Raw genomic sequence first — 20,796 nt, forward strand, 5'->3', positions numbered from 1 at the left:
GTTACAGTATATCGCCCTAGCAGCACCAGCAAAACGGGTTCAGATGTGCTCGCCTTCCACTCGGCGTTGAGCGCCTACAGCGAGATTGCCTTCGGCCTCTGGCGCCAGGAGGGAAGGCGACACATCACGGCGCAAGCAGCGCGTAGCAGAGGGCGGTGGTGGTGTGTCGGTCAGCATGGATGCTTCCCAAGTAGCTGGTCCGGGTTCGAAACCCGGACACCGCACGGAAGTTGTCTCCTTTACTCAGGAGAGTGTTTTCAACGCTCGCGATCGTCGAGTTTCCGAACTGTCGTGTTACGAATGGTTTTCCTTCGCCCCTCGTCGCGCTCCGCGTAGGCTAGTGCGGATTGCGATTCACAGCATCGTGTGTCCCCATGTGTCGACTTGTCTCGACTTTGCTCGGCTGACGCGAAAGCTGACGCTTGCAAATGGGCGTATATGTAGAGGACAGGCGCTAGAATCGACTGGGAGAGACCAACTCGACAAACACACAACGGACCCTTTCATTTGACTGTGGCCGCAGCTTCGCGAATTTGGGTACCGAGAGGCAAGAGACGGGTCAGCGTGCTGGACCGTATCATTACCGCGCAGCAACACCGAAAACTAAGGGAAAAGGCAAAATTAAAGAATCCAACAGCACGCAGACATCCTAGTTAGTCACCGAGCCGTGTACTAAGCACGCAAAAATGCTGCTTAACTTCGGTGATCGGACGAGAACCCGTGTCGTCAGCGTGGCACAGAAGTCGGCGAGAACGTTTCCAGACGTGTGGACATCTTAGTCCTTGTACAGATCACTTGAGATTTGCCTGGCAGTCTCTCGCGCTGCCTTTTAGGGAAGCAATATGGAATAGCCCTTGGTGGGACGTAACCCACAGCCTTCCCGTTATTAGCATGACACACTAACTTAGTGAGCTTACTGCCCACGCAATACGGCCGCTTCAGAACTCCAGTACCTGAACCACCGTTTCATCTATCTTTATTAAGGCCCTACGATTCATTTAAACACGTATGTGTTGCTGTTGAGGTTTTCTCGCTGTCGCTTGGAACCCAGAGCCACAACACAACGACAACGGAAACGTCCGTGAGAAGAGCTAAACCTCGACACAGGAAAAGTATGTTCCGCTATTTCTTTCCGACCGCTCGGGCTATCGGACGTGCGACGCCTGCACCGCTGTCACTGTCGTCTCTAGTAAAATCTGCATGGCGTGTTTCTGCGTAATTTACTTGTTCTATAAGATCAAGGGAGTACGTTAGTTTCAGAATGTTCAAAATGCTTTGTCAGATGTGGGGTTCGAACCCAAGTTCCCTTACGGGAACCAGAGCTTAAATCTGGCGCCTTAGACCGCTCGGCCAATCTGACGTGCGAGGCATTCGCTCCAGTGACTTCCATCTCTATCTCAAGAACCTCGCTGCGAAATCTGTTTCTTTTTTGGTAGGATGTAATTATGTCAGTTTTAGAATATTTAAGACACAATGTCAGACGTGGCGTAGGAAACGCACCCTCCCTTTCGGGAGCCAATGTGGCGCGTTGGACCGCTTTCTTCCGTCGTTTCCAGTTTGAACTGTAACTAGCAAAACTGTATTTAGTAATAGTAACATTTTCACATTGATGCAAAGAAAACTAGATATTAACGAACGGCAAATAAGGCCGTTTCCTAGCAACAGCCACGCTGTACATTACGCACTCGTGGGAAGCCAATGAAATACTTCCTGTGAGGCTCAAACTGTCGACCTTCACTTTACAATACTTAGGCACTGCCCCGGTGGGACCGACGCATACATACTGAAACGCCTTTGGATCGTCAGTGGGTACTTCATACTAGAAATTTCATATTCGCCCTGATGTGCATTAAAGGGCAGATTCTTCAGTGAAAGTTCGTTCTGCGCTCAGTTACAGTATATCGCCCTAGCAGCACCAGCAAAACGGGTTCAGATGTGCTCGCCTTCCACTCGGCGTTGAGCGCCTACAGCGAGATTGCCTTCGGCCTCTGGCGCCAGGAGGGAAGGCGACACATCACGGCGCAAGCAGCGCGTAGCAGAGGGCGGTGGTGGTGTGTCGGTCAGCATGGATGCTTCCCAAGTAGCTGGTCCGGGTTCGAAACCCGGACACCGCACGGAAGTTGTCTCCTTTACTCAGGAGAGTGTTTTCAACGCTCGCGATCGTCGAGTTTCCGAACTGTCGTGTTACGAATGGTTTTCCTTCGCCCCTCGTCGCGCTCCGCGTAGGCTAGTGCGGATTGCGATTCACAGCATCGTGTGTCCCCATGTGTCGACTTGTCTCGACTTTGCTCGGCTGACGCGAAAGCTGACGCTTGCAAATGGGCGTATATGTAGAGGACAGGCGCTAGAATCGACTGGGAGAGACCAACTCGACAAACACACAACGGACCCTTTCATTTGACTGTGGCCGCAGCTTCGCGAATTTGGGTACCGAGAGGCAAGAGACGGGTCAGCGTGCTGGACCGTATCATTACCGCGCAGCAACACCGAAAACTAAGGGAAAAGGCAAAATTAAAGAATCCAACAGCACGCAGACATCCTAGTTAGTCACCGAGCCGTGTACTAAGCACGCAAAAATGCTGCTTAACTTCGGTGATCGGACGAGAACCCGTGTCGTCAGCGTGGCACAGAAGTCGGCGAGAACGTTTCCAGACGTGTGGACATCTTAGTCCTTGTACAGATCACTTGAGATTTGCCTGGCAGTCTCTCGCGCTGCCTTTTAGGGAAGCAATATGGAATAGCCCTTGGTGGGACGTAACCCACAGCCTTCCCGTTATTAGCATGACACACTAACTTAGTGAGCTTACTGCCCACGCAATACGGCCGCTTCAGAACTCCAGTACCTGAACCACCGTTTCATCTATCTTTATTAAGGCCCTACGATTCATTTAAACACGTATGTGTTGCTGTTGAGGTTTTCTCGCTGTCGCTTGGAACCCAGAGCCACAACACAACGACAACGGAAACGTCCGTGAGAAGAGCTAAACCTCGACACAGGAAAAGTATGTTCCGCTATTTCTTTCCGACCGCTCGGGCTATCGGACGTGCGACGCCTGCACCGCTGTCACTGTCGTCTCTAGTAAAATCTGCATGGCGTGTTTCTGCGTAATTTACTTGTTCTATAAGATGAAGGGAGTACGTTAGTTTCAGAATGTTAAAAATGCTTTGTCAGATGTGGGGTTCGAACCCAAGTTCCCTTACGGGAACCAGAGCTTAAATCTGGCGCCTTAGACCGCTCGGCCAATCTGACGTGCGAGGCATTCGCTCCAGTGACTTCCATCTCTATCTCAAGAACCTCGCTGCGAAATCTGTTTCTTTTTTGGTAGGATGTAATTATGTCAGTTTTAGAATATTTAAGACACAATGTCAGACGTGGCGTAGGAAACGCACCCTCCCTTTCGGGAGCCAATGTGGCGCGTTGGACCGCTTTCTTCCGTCGTTTCCAGTTTGAACTGTAACTAGCAAAACTGTATTTAGTAATAGTAACATTTTCACATTGATGCAAAGAAAACTAGATATTAACGAACGGCAAATAAGGCCGTTTCCTAGCAACAGCCACGCTGTACATTACGCACTCGTGGGAAGCCAATGAAATACTTCCTGTGAGGCTCAAACTGTCGACCTTCACTTTACAATACTTAGGCACTGCCCCGGTGGGACCGACGCATACATACTGAAACGCCTTTGGATCGTCAGTGGGTACTTCATACTAGAAATTTCATATTCGCCCTGATGTGCATTAAAGGGCAGATTCTTCAGTGAAAGTTCGTTCTGCGCTCAGTTACAGTATATCGCCCTAGCAGCACCAGCAAAACGGGTTCAGATGTGCTCGCCTTCCACTCGGCGTTGAGCGCCTACAGCGAGATTGCCTTCGGCCTCTGGCGCCAGGAGGGAAGGCGACACATCACGGCGCAAGCAGCGCGTAGCAGAGGGCGGTGGTGGTGTGTCGGTCAGCATGGATGCTTCCCAAGTAGCTGGTCCGGGTTCGAAACCCGGACACCGCACGGAAGTTGTCTCCTTTACTCAGGAGAGTGTTTTCAACGCTCGCGATCGTCGAGTTTCCGAACTGTCGTGTTACGAATGGTTTTCCTTCGCCCCTCGTCGCGCTCCGCGTAGGCTAGTGCGGATTGCGATTCACAGCATCGTGTGTCCCCATGTGTCGACTTGTCTCGACTTTGCTCGGCTGACGCGAAAGCTGACGCTTGCAAATGGGCGTATATGTAGAGGACAGGCGCTAGAATCGACTGGGAGAGACCAACTCGACAAACACACAACGGACCCTTTCATTTGACTGTGGCCGCAGCTTCGCGAATTTGGGTACCGAGAGGCAAGAGACGGGTCAGCGTGCTGGACCGTATCATTACCGCGCAGCAACACCGAAAACTAAGGGAAAAGGCAAAATTAAAGAATCCAACAGCACGCAGACATCCTAGTTAGTCACCGAGCCGTGTACTAAGCACGCAAAAATGCTGCTTAACTTCGGTGATCGGACGAGAACCCGTGTCGTCAGCGTGGCACAGAAGTCGGCGAGAACGTTTCCAGACGTGTGGACATCTTAGTCCTTGTACAGATCACTTGAGATTTGCCTGGCAGTCTCTCGCGCTGCCTTTTAGGGAAGCAATATGGAATAGCCCTTGGTGGGACGTAACCCACAGCCTTCCCGTTATTAGCATGACACACTAACTTAGTGAGCTTACTGCCCACGCAATACGGCCGCTTCAGAACTCCAGTACCTGAACCACCGTTTCATCTATCTTTATTAAGGCCCTACGATTCATTTAAACACGTATGTGTTGCTGTTGAGGTTTTCTCGCTGTCGCTTGGAACCCAGAGCCACAACACAACGACAACGGAAACGTCCGTGAGAAGAGCTAAACCTCGACACAGGAAAAGTATGTTCCGCTATTTCTTTCCGACCGCTCGGGCTATCGGACGTGCGACGCCTGCACCGCTGTCACTGTCGTCTCTAGTAAAATCTGCATGGCGTGTTTCTGCGTAATTTACTTGTTCTATAAGATCAAGGGAGTACGTTAGTTTCAGAATGTTCAAAATGCTTTGTCAGATGTGGGGTTCGAACCCAAGTTCCCTTACGGGAACCAGAGCTTAAATCTGGCGCCTTAGACCGCTCGGCCAATCTGACGTGCGAGGCATTCGCTCCAGTGACTTCCATCTCTATCTCAAGAACCTCGCTGCGAAATCTGTTTCTTTTTTGGTAGGATGTAATTATGTCAGTTTTAGAATATTTAAGACACAATGTCAGACGTGGCGTAGGAAACGCACCCTCCCTTTCGGGAGCCAATGTGGCGCGTTGGACCGCTTTCTTCCGTCGTTTCCAGTTTGAACTGTAACTAGCAAAACTGTATTTAGTAATAGTAACATTTTCACCTTGATGCAAAGAAAACTAGATATTAACGAACGGCAAATAAGGCCGTTTCCTAGCAACAGCCACGCTGTACATTACGCACTCGTGGGAAGCCAATGAAATACTTCCTGTGAGGCTCAAACTGTCGACCTTCACTTTACAATACTTAGGCACTGCCCCGGTGGGACCGACGCATACATACTGAAACGCCTTTGGATCGTCAGTGGGTACTTCATACTAGAAATTTCATATTCGCCCTGATGTGCATTAAAGGGCAGATTCTTCAGTGAAAGTTCGTTCTGCGCTCAGTTACAGTATATCGCCCTAGCAGCACCAGCAAAACGGGTTCAGATGTGCTCGCCTTCCACTCGGCGTTGAGCGCCTACAGCGAGATTGCCTTCGGCCTCTGGCGCCAGGAGGGAAGGCGACACATCACGGCGCAAGCAGCGCGTAGCAGAGGGCGGTGGTGGTGTGTCGGTCAGCATGGATGCTTCCCAAGTAGCTGGTCCGGGTTCGAAACCCGGACACCGCACGGAAGTTGTCTCCTTTACTCAGGAGAGTGTTTTCAACGCTCGCGATCGTCGAGTTTCCGAACTGTCGTGTTACGAATGGTTTTCCTTCGCCCCTCGTCGCGCTCCGCGTAGGCTAGTGCGGATTGCGATTCACAGCATCGTGTGTCCCCATGTGTCGACTTGTCTCGACTTTGCTCGGCTGACGCGAAAGCTGACGCTTGCAAATGGGCGTATATGTAGAGGACAGGCGCTAGAATCGACTGGGAGAGACCAACTCGACAAACACACAACGGACCCTTTCATTTGACTGTGGCCGCAGCTTCGCGAATTTGGGTACCGAGAGGCAAGAGACGGGTCAGCGTGCTGGACCGTATCATTACCGCGCAGCAACACCGAAAACTAAGGGAAAAGGCAAAATTAAAGAATCCAACAGCACGCAGACATCCTAGTTAGTCACCGAGCCGTGTACTAAGCACGCAAAAATGCTGCTTAACTTCGGTGATCGGACGAGAACCCGTGTCGTCAGCGTGGCACAGAAGTCGGCGAGAACGTTTCCAGACGTGTGGACATCTTAGTCCTTGTACAGATCACTTGAGATTTGCCTGGCAGTCTCTCGCGCTGCCTTTTAGGGAAGCAATATGGAATAGCCCTTGGTGGGACGTAACCCACAGCCTTCCCGTTATTAGCATGACACACTAACTTAGTGAGCTTACTGCCCACGCAATACGGCCGCTTCAGAACTCCAGTACCTGAACCACCGTTTCATCTATCTTTATTAAGGCCCTACGATTCATTTAAACACGTATGTGTTGCTGTTGAGGTTTTCTCGCTGTCGCTTGGAACCCAGAGCCACAACACAACGACAACGGAAACGTCCGTGAGAAGAGCTAAACCTCGACACAGGAAAAGTATGTTCCGCTATTTCTTTCCGACCGCTCGGGCTATCGGACGTGCGACGCCTGCACCGCTGTCACTGTCGTCTCTAGTAAAATCTGCATGGCGTGTTTCTGCGTAATTTACTTGTTCTATAAGATGAAGGGAGTACGTTAGTTTCAGAATGTTAAAAATGCTTTGTCAGATGTGGGGTTCGAACCCAAGTTCCCTTACGGGAACCAGAGCTTAAATCTGGCGCCTTAGACCGCTCGGCCAATCTGACGTGCGAGGCATTCGCTCCAGTGACTTCCATCTCTATCTCAAGAACCTCGCTGCGAAATCTGTTTCTTTTTTGGTAGGATGTAATTATGTCAGTTTTAGAATATTTAAGACACAATGTCAGACGTGGCGTAGGAAACGCACCCTCCCTTTCGGGAGCCAATGTGGCGCGTTGGACCGCTTTCTTCCGTCGTTTCCAGTTTGAACTGTAACTAGCAAAACTGTATTTAGTAATAGTAACATTTTCACATTGATGCAAAGAAAACTAGATATTAACGAACGGCAAATAAGGCCGTTTCCTAGCAACAGCCACGCTGTACATTACGCACTCGTGGGAAGCCAATGAAATACTTCCTGTGAGGCTCAAACTGTCGACCTTCACTTTACAATACTTAGGCACTGCCCCGGTGGGACCGACGCATACATACTGAAACGCCTTTGGATCGTCAGTGGGTACTTCATACTAGAAATTTCATATTCGCCCTGATGTGCATTAAAGGGCAGATTCTTCAGTGAAAGTTCGTTCTGCGCTCAGTTACAGTATATCGCCCTAGCAGCACCAGCAAAACGGGTTCAGATGTGCTCGCCTTCCACTCGGCGTTGAGCGCCTACAGCGAGATTGCCTTCGGCCTCTGGCGCCAGGAGGGAAGGCGACACATCACGGCGCAAGCAGCGCGTAGCAGAGGGCGGTGGTGGTGTGTCGGTCAGCATGGATGCTTCCCAAGTAGCTGGTCCGGGTTCGAAACCCGGACACCGCACGGAAGTTGTCTCCTTTACTCAGGAGAGTGTTTTCAACGCTCGCGATCGTCGAGTTTCCGAACTGTCGTGTTACGAATGGTTTTCCTTCGCCCCTCGTCGCGCTCCGCGTAGGCTAGTGCGGATTGCGATTCACAGCATCGTGTGTCCCCATGTGTCGACTTGTCTCGACTTTGCTCGGCTGACGCGAAAGCTGACGCTTGCAAATGGGCGTATATGTAGAGGACAGGCGCTAGAATCGACTGGGAGAGACCAACTCGACAAACACACAACGGACCCTTTCATTTGACTGTGGCCGCAGCTTCGCGAATTTGGGTACCGAGAGGCAAGAGACGGGTCAGCGTGCTGGACCGTATCATTACCGCGCAGCAACACCGAAAACTAAGGGAAAAGGCAAAATTAAAGAATCCAACAGCACGCAGACATCCTAGTTAGTCACCGAGCCGTGTACTAAGCACGCAAAAATGCTGCTTAACTTCGGTGATCGGACGAGAACCCGTGTCGTCAGCGTGGCACAGAAGTCGGCGAGAACGTTTCCAGACGTGTGGACATCTTAGTCCTTGTACAGATCACTTGAGATTTGCCTGGCAGTCTCTCGCGCTGCCTTTTAGGGAAGCAATATGGAATAGCCCTTGGTGGGACGTAACCCACAGCCTTCCCGTTATTAGCATGACACACTAACTTAGTGAGCTTACTGCCCACGCAATACGGCCGCTTCAGAACTCCAGTACCTGAACCACCGTTTCATCTATCTTTATTAAGGCCCTACGATTCATTTAAACACGTATGTGTTGCTGTTGAGGTTTTCTCGCTGTCGCTTGGAACCCAGAGCCACAACACAACGACAACGGAAACGTCCGTGAGAAGAGCTAAACCTCGACACAGGAAAAGTATGTTCCGCTATTTCTTTCCGACCGCTCGGGCTATCGGACGTGCGACGCCTGCACCGCTGTCACTGTCGTCTCTAGTAAAATCTGCATGGCGTGTTTCTGCGTAATTTACTTGTTCTATAAGATCAAGGGAGTACGTTAGTTTCAGAATGTTCAAAATGCTTTGTCAGATGTGGGGTTCGAACCCAAGCTCCCTTACGGGAACCAGAGCTTAAATCTGGCGCCTTAGACCGCTCGGCCAATCTGACGTGCGAGGCATTCGCTCCAGTGACTTCCATCTCTATCTCAAGAACCTCGCTGCGAAATCTGTTTCTTTTTTGGTAGGATGTAATTATGTCAGTTTTAGAATATTTAAGACACAATGTCAGACGTGGCGTAGGAAACGCACCCTCCCTTTCGGGAGCCAATGTGGCGCGTTGGACCGCTTTCTTCCGTCGTTTCCAGTTTGAACTGTAACTAGCAAAACTGTATTTAGTAATAGTAACATTTTCACATTGATGCAAAGAAAACTAGATATTAACGAACGGCAAATAAGGCCGTTTCCTAGCAACAGCCACGCTGTACATTACGCACTCGTGGGAAGCCAATGAAATACTTCCTGTGAGGCTCAAACTGTCGACCTTCACTTTACAATACTTAGGCACTGCCCCGGTGGGACCGACGCATACATACTGAAACGCCTTTGGATCGTCAGTGGGTACTTCATACTAGAAATTTCATATTCGCCCTGATGTGCATTAAAGGGCAGATTCTTCAGTGAAAGTTCGTTCTGCGCTCAGTTACAGTATATCGCCCTAGCAGCACCAGCAAAACGGGTTCAGATGTGCTCGCCTTCCACTCGGCGTTGAGCGCCTACAGCGAGATTGCCTTCGGCCTCTGGCGCCAGGAGGGAAGGCGACACATCACGGCGCAAGCAGCGCGTAGCAGAGGGCGGTGGTGGTGTGTCGGTCAGCATGGATGCTTCCCAAGTAGCTGGTCCGGGTTCGAAACCCGGACACCGCACGGAAGTTGTCTCCTTTACTCAGGAGAGTGTTTTCAACGCTCGCGATCGTCGAGTTTCCGAACTGTCGTGTTACGAATGGTTTTCCTTCGCCCCTCGTCGCGCTCCGCGTAGGCTAGTGCGGATTGCGATTCACAGCATCGTGTGTCCCCATGTGTCGACTTGTCTCGACTTTGCTCGGCTGACGCGAAAGCTGACGCTTGCAAATGGGCGTATATGTAGAGGACAGGCGCTAGAATCGACTGGGAGAGACCAACTCGACAAACACACAACGGACCCTTTCATTTGACTGTGGCCGCAGCTTCGCGAATTTGGGTACCGAGAGGCAAGAGACGGGTCAGCGTGCTGGACCGTATCATTACCGCGCAGCAACACCGAAAACTAAGGGAAAAGGCAAAATTAAAGAATCCAACAGCACGCAGACATCCTAGTTAGTCACCGAGCCGTGTACTAAGCACGCAAAAATGCTGCTTAACTTCGGTGATCGGACGAGAACCCGTGTCGTCAGCGTGGCACAGAAGTCGGCGAGAACGTTTCCAGACGTGTGGACATCTTAGTCCTTGTACAGATCACTTGAGATTTGCCTGGCAGTCTCTCGCGCTGCCTTTTAGGGAAGCAATATGGAATAGCCCTTGGTGGGACGTAACCCACAGCCTTCCCGTTATTAGCATGACACACTAACTTAGTGAGCTTACTGCCCACGCAATACGGCCGCTTCAGAACTCCAGTACCTGAACCACCGTTTCATCTATCTTTATTAAGGCCCTACGATTCATTTAAACACGTATGTGTTGCTGTTGAGGTTTTCTCGCTGTCGCTTGGAACCCAGAGCCACAACACAACGACAACGGAAACGTCCGTGAGAAGAGCTAAACCTCGACACAGGAAAAGTATGTTCCGCTATTTCTTTCCGACCGCTCGGGCTATCGGACGTGCGACGCCTGCACCGCTGTCACTGTCGTCTCTAGTAAAATCTGCATGGCGTGTTTCTGCGTAATTTACTTGTTCTATAAGATGAAGGGAGTACGTTAGTTTCAGAATGTTCAAAATGCTTTGTCAGATGTGGGGTTCGAACCCAAGCTCCCTTACGGGAACCAGAGCTTAAATCTGGCGCCTTAGACCGCTCGGCCAATCTGACGTGCGAGGCATTCGCTCCAGTGACTTCCATCTCTATCTCAAGAACCTCGCTGCGAAATCTGTTTCTTTTTTGGTAGGATGTAATTATGTCAGTTTTAGAATATTTAAGACACAATGTCAGACGTGGCGTAGGAAACGCACCCTCCCTTTCGGGAGCCAATGTGGCGCGTTGGACCGCTTTCTTCCGTCGTTTCCAGTTTGAACTGTAACTAGCAAAACTGTATTTAGTAATAGTAACATTTTCACATTGATGCAAAGAAAACTAGATATTAACGAACGGCAAATAAGGCCGTTTCCTAGCAACAGCCACGCTGTACATTACGCACTCGTGGGAAGCCAATGAAATACTTCCTGTGAGGCTCAAACTGTCGACCTTCACTTTACAATACTTAGGCACTGCCCCGGTGGGACCGACGCATACATACTGAAACGCCTTTGGATCGTCAGTGGGTACTTCATACTAGAAATTTCATATTCGCCCTGATGTGCATTAAAGGGCAGATTCTTCAGTGAAAGTTCGTTCTGCGCTCAGTTACAGTATATCGCCCTAGCAGCACCAGCAAAACGGGTTCAGATGTGCTCGCCTTCCACTCGGCGTTGAGCGCCTACAGCGAGATTGCCTTCGGCCTCTGGCGCCAGGAGGGAAGGCGACACATCACGGCGCAAGCAGCGCGTAGCAGAGGGCGGTGGTGGTGTGTCGGTCAGCATGGATGCTTCCCAAGTAGCTGGTCCGGGTTCGAAACCCGGACACCGCACGGAAGTTGTCTCCTTTACTCAGGAGAGTGTTTTCAACGCTCGCGATCGTCGAGTTTCCGAACTGTCGTGTTACGAATGGTTTTCCTTCGCCCCTCGTCGCGCTCCGCGTAGGCTAGTGCGGATTGCGATTCACAGCATCGTGTGTCCCCTGCTCGGCTGACGCGAAAGCTGACGCTTGCAAATGGGCGTATATGTAGAGGACAGGCGCTAGAATCGACTGGGAGAGACCAACTCGACAAACACACAACGGACCCTTTCATTTGACTGTGGCCGCAGCTTCGCGAATTTGGGTACCGAGAGGCAAGAGACGGGTCAGCGTGCTGGACCGTATCATTACCGCGCAGCAACACCGAAAACTAAGGGAAAAGGCAAAATTAAAGAATCCAACAGCACGCAGACATCCTAGTTAGTCACCGAGCCGTGTACTAAGCACGCAAAAATGCTGCTTAACTTCGGTGATCGGACGAGAACCCGTGTCGTCAGCGTGGCACAGAAGTCGGCGAGAACGTTTCCAGACGTGTGGACATCTTAGTCCTTGTACAGATCACTTGAGATTTGCCTGGCAGTCTCTCGCGCTGCCTTTTAGGGAAGCAATATGGAATAGCCCTTGGTGGGACGTAACCCACAGCCTTCCCGTTATTAGCATGACACACTAACTTAGTGAGCTTACTGCCCACGCAATACGGCCGCTTCAGAACTCCAGTACCTGAACCACCGTTTCATCTATCTTTATTAAGGCCCTACGATTCATTTAAACACGTATGTGTTGCTGTTGAGGTTTTCTCGCTGTCGCTTGGAACCCAGAGCCACAACACAACGACAACGGAAACGTCCGTGAGAAGAGCTAAACCTCGACACAGGAAAAGTATGTTCCGCTATTTCTTTCCGACCGCTCGGGCTATCGGACGTGCGACGCCTGCACCGCTGTCACTGTCGTCTCTAGTAAAATCTGCATGGCGTGTTTCTGCGTAATTTACTTGTTCTATAAGATGAAGGGAGTACGTTAGTTTCAGAATGTTCAAAATGCTTTGTCAGATGTGGGGTTCGAACCCAAGCTCCCTTACGGGAACCAGAGCTTAAATCTGGCGCCTTAGACCGCTCGGCCAATCTGACGTGCGAGGCATTCGCTCCAGTGACTTCCATCTCTATCTCAAGAACCTCGCTGCGAAATCTGTTTCTTTTTTGGTAGGATGTAATTATGTCAGTTTTAGAATATTTAAGACACAATGTCAGACGTGGCGTAGGAAACGCACCCTCCCTTTCGGGAGCCAATGTGGCGCGTTGGACCGCTTTCTTCCGTCGTTTCCAGTTTGAACTGTAACTAGCAAAACTGTATTTAGTAATAGTAACATTTTGACATTGATGCAAAGAAAACTAGATATTAACGAACGGCAAATAAGGCCGTTTCCTAGCAACAGCCACGCTGTACATTACGCACTCGTGGGAAGCCAATGAAATACTTCCTGTGAGGCTCAAACTGTCGACCTTCACTTTACAATACTTAGGCACTGCCCCGGTGGGACCGACGCATACATACTGAAACGCCTTTGGATCGTCAGTGGGTACTTCATACTAGAAATTTCATATTCGCCCTGATGTGCATTAAAGGGCAGATTCTTCAGTGAAAGTTCGTTCTGCGCTCAGTTACAGTATATCGCCCTAGCAGCACCAGCAAAACGGGTTCAGATGTGCTCGCCTTCCACTCGGCGTTGAGCGCCTACAGCGAGATTGCCTTCGGCCTCTGGCGCCAGGAGGGAAGGCGACACATCACGGCGCAAGCAGCGCGTAGCAGAGGGCGGTGGTGGTGTGTCGGTCAGCATGGATGCTTCCCAAGTAGCTGGTCCGGGTTCGAAACCCGGACACCGCACGGAAGTTGTCTCCTTTACTCAGGAGAGTGTTTTCAACGCTCGCGATCGTCGAGTTTCCGAACTGTCGTGTTACGAATGGTTTTCCTTCGCCCCTCGTCGCGCTCCGCGTAGGCTAGTGCGGATTGCGATTCACAGCATCGTGTGTCCCCATGTGTCGACTTGTCTCGACTTTGCTCGGCTGACGCGAAAGCTGACGCTTGCAAATGGGCGTATATGTAGAGGACAGGCGCTAGAATCGACTGGGAGAGACCAACTCGACAAACACACAACGGACCCTTTCATTTGACTGTGGCCGCAGCTTCGCGAATTTGGGTACCGAGAGGCAAGAGACGGGTCAGCGTGCTGGACCGTATCATTACCGCGCAGCAACACCGAAAACTAAGGGAAAAGGCAAAATTAAAGAATCCAACAGCACGCAGACATCCTAGTTAGTCACCGAGCCGTGTACTAAGCACGCAAAAATGCTGCTTAACTTCGGTGATCGGACGAGAACCCGTGTCGTCAGCGTGGCACAGAAGTCGGCGAGAACGTTTCCAGACGTGTGGACATCTTAGTCCTTGTACAGATCACTTGAGATTTGCCTGGCAGTCTCTCGCGCTGCCTTTTAGGGAAGCAATATGGAATAGCCCTTGGTGGGACGTAACCCACAGCCTTCCCGTTATTAGCATGACACACTAACTTAGTGAGCTTACTGCCCACGCAATACGGCCGCTTCAGAACTCCAGTACCTGAACCACCGTTTCATCTATCTTTATTAAGGCCCTACGATTCATTTAAACACGTATGTGTTGCTGTTGAGGTTTTCTCGCTGTCGCTTGGAACCCAGAGCCACAACACAACGACAACGGAAACGTCCGTGAGAAGAGCTAAACCTCGACACAGGAAAAGTATGTTCCGCTATTTCTTTCCGACCGCTCGGGCTATCGGACGTGCGACGCCTGCACCGCTGTCACTGTCGTCTCTAGTAAAATCTGCATGGCGTGTTTCTGCGTAATTTACTTGTTCTATAAGATGAAGGGAGTACGTTAGTTTCAGAATGTTCAAAATGCTTTGTCAGATGTGGGGTTCGAACCCAAGTTCCCTTACGGGAACCAGAGCTTAAATCTGGCGCCTTAGACCGCTCGGCCAATCTGACGTGCGAGGCATTCGCTCCAGTGACTTCCATCTCTATCTCAAGAACCTCGCTGCGAAATCTGTTTCTTTTTTGGTAGGATGTAATTATGTCAGTTTTAGAATATTTAAGACACAATGTCAAACGTGGCGTAGGGAACGCACCCTCCCTTTCGGGAGCCAATGTGGCGCGTTGGACCGCTTTCTTCCGTCGTTTCCAGTTTGAACTGTAACTAGCAAAACTGTATTTAGTAATAGTAACATTTTCACATTGATGCAAAGAAAACTAGATATTAACGAACGGCAAATAAGGCCGTTTCCTAGCAACAGCCACGCTGTACATTACGCACTCGTGGGAAGCCAATGAAATACTTCCTGTGAGGCTCAAACTGTCGACCTTCACTTTACAATACTTAGGCACTGCCCCGGTGGGACCGACGCATACATACTGAAACGCCTTTGGATCGTCAGTGGGTACTTCATACTAGAAATTTCATATTCGCCCTGATGTGCATTAAAGGGCAGATTCTTCAGTGAAAGTTCGTTCTGCGCTCAGTTACAGTATATCGCCCTAGCAGCACCAGCAAAACGGGTTCAGATGTGCTCGCCTTCCACTCGGCGTTGAGCGCCTACAGCGAGATTGCCTTCGGCCTCTGGCGCCAGGAGGGAAGGCGACACATCACGGCGCAAGCAGCGCGTAGCAGAGGGCGGTGGTGGTGTGTCGGTCAGCATGGATGCTTCCCAAGTAGCTGGTCCGGGTTCGAAACCCGGACACCGCACGGAAGTTGTCTCCTTTACTCAGGAGAGTGTTTTCAACGCTCGCGATCGTCGAGTTTCCGAACTGTCGTGTTACGAATGGTTTTCCTTCGCCCCTCGTCGCGCTCCGCGTAGGCTAGTGCGGATTGCGATTCACAGCATCGTGTGTCCCCATGTGTCGACTTGTCTCGACTTTGCTCGGCTGACGCGAAAGCTGACGCTTGCAAATGGGCGTATATGTAGAGGACAGGCGCTAGAATCGACTGGGAGAGACCAACTCGACAAACACACAACGGACCCTTTCATTTGACTGTGGCCGCAGCTTCGCGAATTTGGGTACCGAGAGGCAAGAGACGGGTCAGCGTGCTGGACCGTATCATTACCGCGCAGCAACACCGAAAACTAAGGGAAAAGGCAAAATTAAAGAATCCAACAGCACGCAGACATCCTAGTTAGTCACCGAGCCGTGTACTAAGCACGCAAAAATGCTGCTTAACTTCGGTGATCGGACGAGAACCCGTGTCGTCAGCGTGGCACAGAAGTCGGCGAGAACGTTTCCAGACGTGTGGACATCTTAGTCCTTGTACAGATCACTTGAGATTTGCCTGGCAGTCTCTCGCGCTGCCTTTTAGGGAAGCAATATGGAATAGCCCTTGGTGGGACGTAACCCACAGCCTTCCCGTTATTAGCATGACACACTAACTTAGTGAGCTTACTGCCCACGCAATACGGCCGCTTCAGAACTCCAGTACCTGAACCACCGTTTCATCTATCTTTATTAAGGCCCTACGATTCATTTAAACACGTATGTGTTGCTGTTGAGGTTTTCTCGCTGTCGCTTGGAACCCAGAGCCACAACACAACGACAACGGAAACGTCCGTGAGAAGAGCTAAACCTCGACACAGGAAAAGTATGTTCCGCTATTTCTTTCCGACCGCTCGGGCTATCGGACGTGCGACGCCTGCACCGCTGTCACTGTCGTCTCTAGTAAAATCTGCATGGCGTGTTTCTGCGTAATTTACTTGTTCTATAAGATGAAGGGAGTACGTTAGTTTCAGAATGTTCAAAATGCTTTGTCAGATGTGGGGTTCGAACCCAAGTTCCCTTACGGGAACCAGAGCTTAAATCTGGCGCCTTAGACCGCTCGGCCAATCTGACGTGCGAGGCATTCGCTCCAGTGACTTCCATCTCTATCTCAAGAACCTCGCTGCGAAATCTGTTTCTTTTTTGGTAGGATGTAATTATGTCAGTTTTAGAATATTTAAGACACAATGTCAGACGTGGCGTAGGGAACGCACCCTCCCTTTCGGGAGCCAATGTGGCGCGTTGGACCGCTTTCTTCCGTCGTTTCCAGTTTGAACTGTAACTAGCAAAACTGTATTTAGTAATAGTAACATTTTCACATTGATGCAAAGAAAACTAGATATTAACGAACGGCAAATAAGGCCGTTTCCTAGCAACAGCCACGCTGTACATTATGCACTCGTGGGAAGCCAATGAAATACTTCCTGTGAGGCTCAAACTGTCGACCTTCACTTTACAATACTTAGGCACTGCCCCGGTGGGACCGACGCATACATACTGAAACGCCTTTGGATCGTCAGTGGGTACTTCATACTAGAAATTTCATATTCGCCCTGATGTGCATTAAAGGGCAGATTCTTCAGTGAAAGTTCGTTCTGCGCTCAGTTACAGTATATCGCCCTAGCAGCACCAGCAAAACGGGTTCAGATGTGCTCGCCTTCCACTCGGCGTTGAGCGCCTACAGCGAGATTGCCTTCGGCCTCTGGCGCCAGGAGGGAAGGCGACACATCACGGCGCAAGCAGCGCGTAGCAGAGGGCGGTGGTGGTGTGTCGGTCAGCATGGATGCTTCCCAAGTAGCTGGTCCGGGTTCGAAACCCGGACACCGCACGGAAGTTGTCTCCTTTACTCAGGAGAGTGTTTTCAACGCTCGCGATCGTCGAGTTTCCGAACTGTCGTGTTACGAATGGTTTTCCTTCGTCCCTCGTCGCGCTCCGCGTAGGCTAGTGCGGATTGCGATTCACAGCATCGTGTGTCCCCATGTGTCGACTTGTCTCGACTTTGCTCGGCTGACGCGAAAGCTGACGCTTGCAAATGGGCGTATATGTAGAGGACAGGCGCTAGAATCGACTGGGAGAGACCAACTCGACAAACACACAACGGACCCTTTCATTTGACTGTGGCCGCAGCTTCGCGAATTTGGGTACCGAGAGGCAAGAGACGGGTCAGCGTGCTGGACCGTATCATTACCGCGCAGCAACACCGAAAACTAAGGGAAAAGGCAAAATTAAAGAATCCAACAGCACGCAGACATCCTAGTTAGTCACCGAGCCGTGTACTAAGCACGCAAAAATGCTGCTTAACTTCGGTGATCGGACGAGAACCCGTGTCGTCAGCGTGGCACAGAAGTCGGCGAGAACGTTTCCAGACGTGTGGACATCTTAGTCCTTGTACAGATCACTTGAGATTTGCCTGGCAGTCTCTCGCGCTGCCTTTTAGGGAAGCAATATGGAATAGCCCTTGGTGGGACGTAACCCACAGCCTTCCCGTTATTAGCATGACACACTAACTTAGTGAGCTTACTGCCCACGCAATACGGCCGCTTCAGAACTCCAGTACCTGAACCACCGTTTCATCTATCTTTATTAAGGCCCTACGATTCATTTAAACACGTATGTGTTGCTGTTGAGGTTTTCTCGCTGTCGCTTGGAACCCAGAGCCACAACACAACGACAACGGAAACGTCCGTGAGAAGAGCTAAACCTCGACACAGGAAAAGTATGTTCCGCTATTTCTTTCCGACCGCTCGGGCTATCGGACGTGCGACGCCTGCACCGCTGTCACTGTCGTCTCTAGTAAAATCTGCATGGCGTGTTTCTGCGTAATTTACTTGTTCTATAAGATGAAGGGAGTACGTTAGTTTCAGAATGTTCAAAATGCTTTGTCAGATGTGGGGTTCGAACCCAAGCTCCCTTACGGGAACCAGAGCTTAAATCTGGCGCCTTAGACCGCTCGGCCAATCTGACGTGCGAGGCATTCGCTCCAGTGACTTCCATCTCTATCTCAAGAACCTCGCTGCGAAATCTGTTTCTTTTTTGGTAGGATGTAATTATGTCAGTTTTAGAATATTTAAGACACAATGTCAGACGTGGCGTAGGAAACGCACCCTCCCTTTCGGGAGCCAATGTGGCGCGTTGGACCGCTTTCTTCCGTCGTTTCCAGTTTGAACTGTAACTAGCAAAACTGTATTTAGTAATAGTAACATTTTCACATTGATGCAAAGAAAACTAGATATTAACGAACGGCAAATAAGGCCGTTTCCTAGCAACAGCCACGCTGTACATTACGCACTCGTGGGAAGCCAATGAAATACTTCCTGTGAGGCTCAAACTGTCGACCTTCACTTTACAATACTTAGGCACTGCCCCGGTGGGACCGACGCATACATACTGAAACGCCTTTGGATCGTCAGTGGGTACTTCATACTAGAAATTTCATATTCGCCCTGATGTGCATTAAAGGGCAGATTCTTCAGTGAAAGTTCGTTCTGCGCTCAGTTACAGTATATCGCCCTAGCAGCACCAGCAAAACGGGTTCAGATGTGCTCGCCTTCCACTCGGCGTTGAGCGCCTACAGCGAGATTGCCTTCGGCCTCTGGCGCCAGGAGGGAAGGCGACACATCACGGCGCAAGCAGCGCGTAGCAGAGGGCGGTGGTGGTGTGTCGGTCAGCATGGATGCTTCCCAAGTAGCTGGTCCGGGTTCGAAACCCGGACACCGCACGGAAGTTGTCTCCTTTACTCAGGAGAGTGTTTTCAACGCTCGCGATCGTCGAGTTTCCGAACTGTCGTGTTACGAATGGTTTTCCTTCGCCCCTCGTCGCGCTCCGCGTAGGCTAGTGCGGATTGCGATTCACAGCATCGTGTGTCCCCATGTGTCGACTTGTCTCGACTTTGCTCGGCTGACGCGAAAGCTGACGCTTGCAAATGGGCGTATATGTAGAGGACAGGCGCTAGAATCGACTGGGAGAGACCAACTCGACAAACACACAACGGACCCTTTCATTTGACTGTGGCCGCAGCTTCGCGAATTTGGGTACCGAGAGGCAAGAGACGGGTCAGCGTGCTGGACCGTATCATTACCGCGCAGCAACACCGAAAACTAAGGGAAAAGGCAAAATTAAAGAATCCAACAGCACGCAGACATCCTAGTTAGTCACCGAGCCGTGTACTAAGCACGCAAAAATGCTGCTTAACTTCGGTGATCGGACGAGAACCCGTGTCGTCAGCGTGGCACAGAAGTCGGCGAGAACGTTTCCAGACGTGTGGACATCTTAGTCCTTGTACAGATCACTTGAGATTTGCCTGGCAGTCTCTCGCGCTGCCTTTTAGGGAAGCAATATGGAATAGCCCTTGGTGGGACGTAACCCACAGCCTTCCCGTTATTAGCATGACACACTAACTTAGTGAGCTTACTGCCCACGCAATACGGCCGCTTCAGAACTCCAGTACCTGAACCACCGTTTCATCTATCTTTATTAAGGCCCTACGATTCATTTAAACACGTATGTGTTGCTGTTGAGGTTTTCTCGCTGTCGCTTGGAACCCAGAGCCACAACACAACGACAACGGAAACGTCCGTGAGAAGAGCTAAACCTCGACACAGGAAAAGTATGTTCCGCTATTTCTTTCCGACCGCTCGGGCTATCGGACGTGCGACGCCTGCACCGCTGTCACTGTCGTCTCTAGTAAAATCTGCATGGCGTGTTTCTGCGTAATTTACTTGTTCTATAAGATGAAGGGAGTACGTTAGTTTCAGAATGTTCAAAATGCTTTGTCAGATGTGGGGTTCGAACCCAAGCTCCCTTACGGGAACCAGAGCTTAAATCTGGCGCCTTAGACCGCTCGGCCAATCTGACGTGCGAGGCATTCGCTCCAGTGACTTCCATCTCTATCTCAAGAACCTCGCTGCGAAATCTGTTTCTTTTTTGGTAGGATGTAATTATGTCAGTTTTAGAATATTTAAGACACAATGTCAGACGTGGCGTAGGAAACGCACCCTCCCTTTCGGGAGCCAATGTGGCGCGTTGGACCGCTTTCTTCCGTCGTTTCCAGTTTGAACTGTAACTAGCAAAACTGTATTTAGTAATAGTAACATTTTCACATTGATGCAAAGAAAACTAGATATTAACGAACGGCAAATAAGGCCGTTTCCTAGCAACAGCCACGCTGTACATTACGCACTCGTGGGAAGCCAATGAAATACTTCCTGTGAGGCTCAAACTGTCGACCTTCACTTTACAATACTTAGGCACTGCCCCGGTGGGACCGACGCATACATACTGAAACGCCTTTGGATCGTCAGTGGGTACTTCATACTAGAAATTTCATATTCGCCCTGATGTGCATTAAAGGGCAGATTCTTCAGTGAAAGTTCGTTCTGCGCTCAGTTACAGTATATCGCCCTAGCAGCACCA

The 20,796-nt window shown here is 50.4% G+C and overlaps 11 non-coding genes across 11 annotated transcripts; all 11 read right to left on the reverse strand.

The window, feature by feature from the left end:
• Positions 1–1,276: 1,276 nt before the first annotated feature.
• On the reverse strand, positions 1,277–1,360 carry Trnal-uaa (transfer RNA leucine (anticodon UAA)). The gene has a single exon. It is a non-coding gene; the product is annotated as a tRNA-Leu (tRNA).
• A 1,806-nt stretch (positions 1,361–3,166) lies between these two features.
• On the reverse strand, positions 3,167–3,250 carry Trnal-uaa (transfer RNA leucine (anticodon UAA)). The gene has a single exon. It is a non-coding gene; the product is annotated as a tRNA-Leu (tRNA).
• A 1,806-nt stretch (positions 3,251–5,056) lies between these two features.
• Trnal-uaa (transfer RNA leucine (anticodon UAA)) lies at positions 5,057–5,140 on the reverse strand. Its single transcript has one exon. It is a non-coding gene; the product is annotated as a tRNA-Leu (tRNA).
• Positions 5,141–6,946: 1,806 nt separating this feature from the next.
• Trnal-uaa (transfer RNA leucine (anticodon UAA)) lies at positions 6,947–7,030 on the reverse strand. The gene has a single exon. It is a non-coding gene; the product is annotated as a tRNA-Leu (tRNA).
• A 1,806-nt stretch (positions 7,031–8,836) lies between these two features.
• On the reverse strand, positions 8,837–8,920 carry Trnal-uaa (transfer RNA leucine (anticodon UAA)). Its single transcript has one exon. It is a non-coding gene; the product is annotated as a tRNA-Leu (tRNA).
• A 1,806-nt stretch (positions 8,921–10,726) lies between these two features.
• Positions 10,727–10,810, reverse strand: Trnal-uaa (transfer RNA leucine (anticodon UAA)). Its single transcript has one exon. It is a non-coding gene; the product is annotated as a tRNA-Leu (tRNA).
• A 1,784-nt stretch (positions 10,811–12,594) lies between these two features.
• Trnal-uaa (transfer RNA leucine (anticodon UAA)) lies at positions 12,595–12,678 on the reverse strand. The gene has a single exon. It is a non-coding gene; the product is annotated as a tRNA-Leu (tRNA).
• A 1,806-nt stretch (positions 12,679–14,484) lies between these two features.
• Positions 14,485–14,568, reverse strand: Trnal-uaa (transfer RNA leucine (anticodon UAA)). The gene has a single exon. It is a non-coding gene; the product is annotated as a tRNA-Leu (tRNA).
• Positions 14,569–16,374: 1,806 nt separating this feature from the next.
• On the reverse strand, positions 16,375–16,458 carry Trnal-uaa (transfer RNA leucine (anticodon UAA)). Its single transcript has one exon. It is a non-coding gene; the product is annotated as a tRNA-Leu (tRNA).
• Positions 16,459–18,264: 1,806 nt separating this feature from the next.
• Trnal-uaa (transfer RNA leucine (anticodon UAA)) lies at positions 18,265–18,348 on the reverse strand. Its single transcript has one exon. It is a non-coding gene; the product is annotated as a tRNA-Leu (tRNA).
• A 1,806-nt stretch (positions 18,349–20,154) lies between these two features.
• Positions 20,155–20,238, reverse strand: Trnal-uaa (transfer RNA leucine (anticodon UAA)). The gene has a single exon. It is a non-coding gene; the product is annotated as a tRNA-Leu (tRNA).
• Positions 20,239–20,796: the final 558 nt, after the last annotated feature.

The sequence above is a fragment of the Schistocerca cancellata genome, unplaced genomic scaffold, assembly GCF_023864275.1.
Source record: "Schistocerca cancellata isolate TAMUIC-IGC-003103 unplaced genomic scaffold, iqSchCanc2.1 HiC_scaffold_886, whole genome shotgun sequence".
NCBI lineage: Eukaryota > Metazoa > Arthropoda > Insecta > Orthoptera > Acrididae > Schistocerca > Schistocerca cancellata.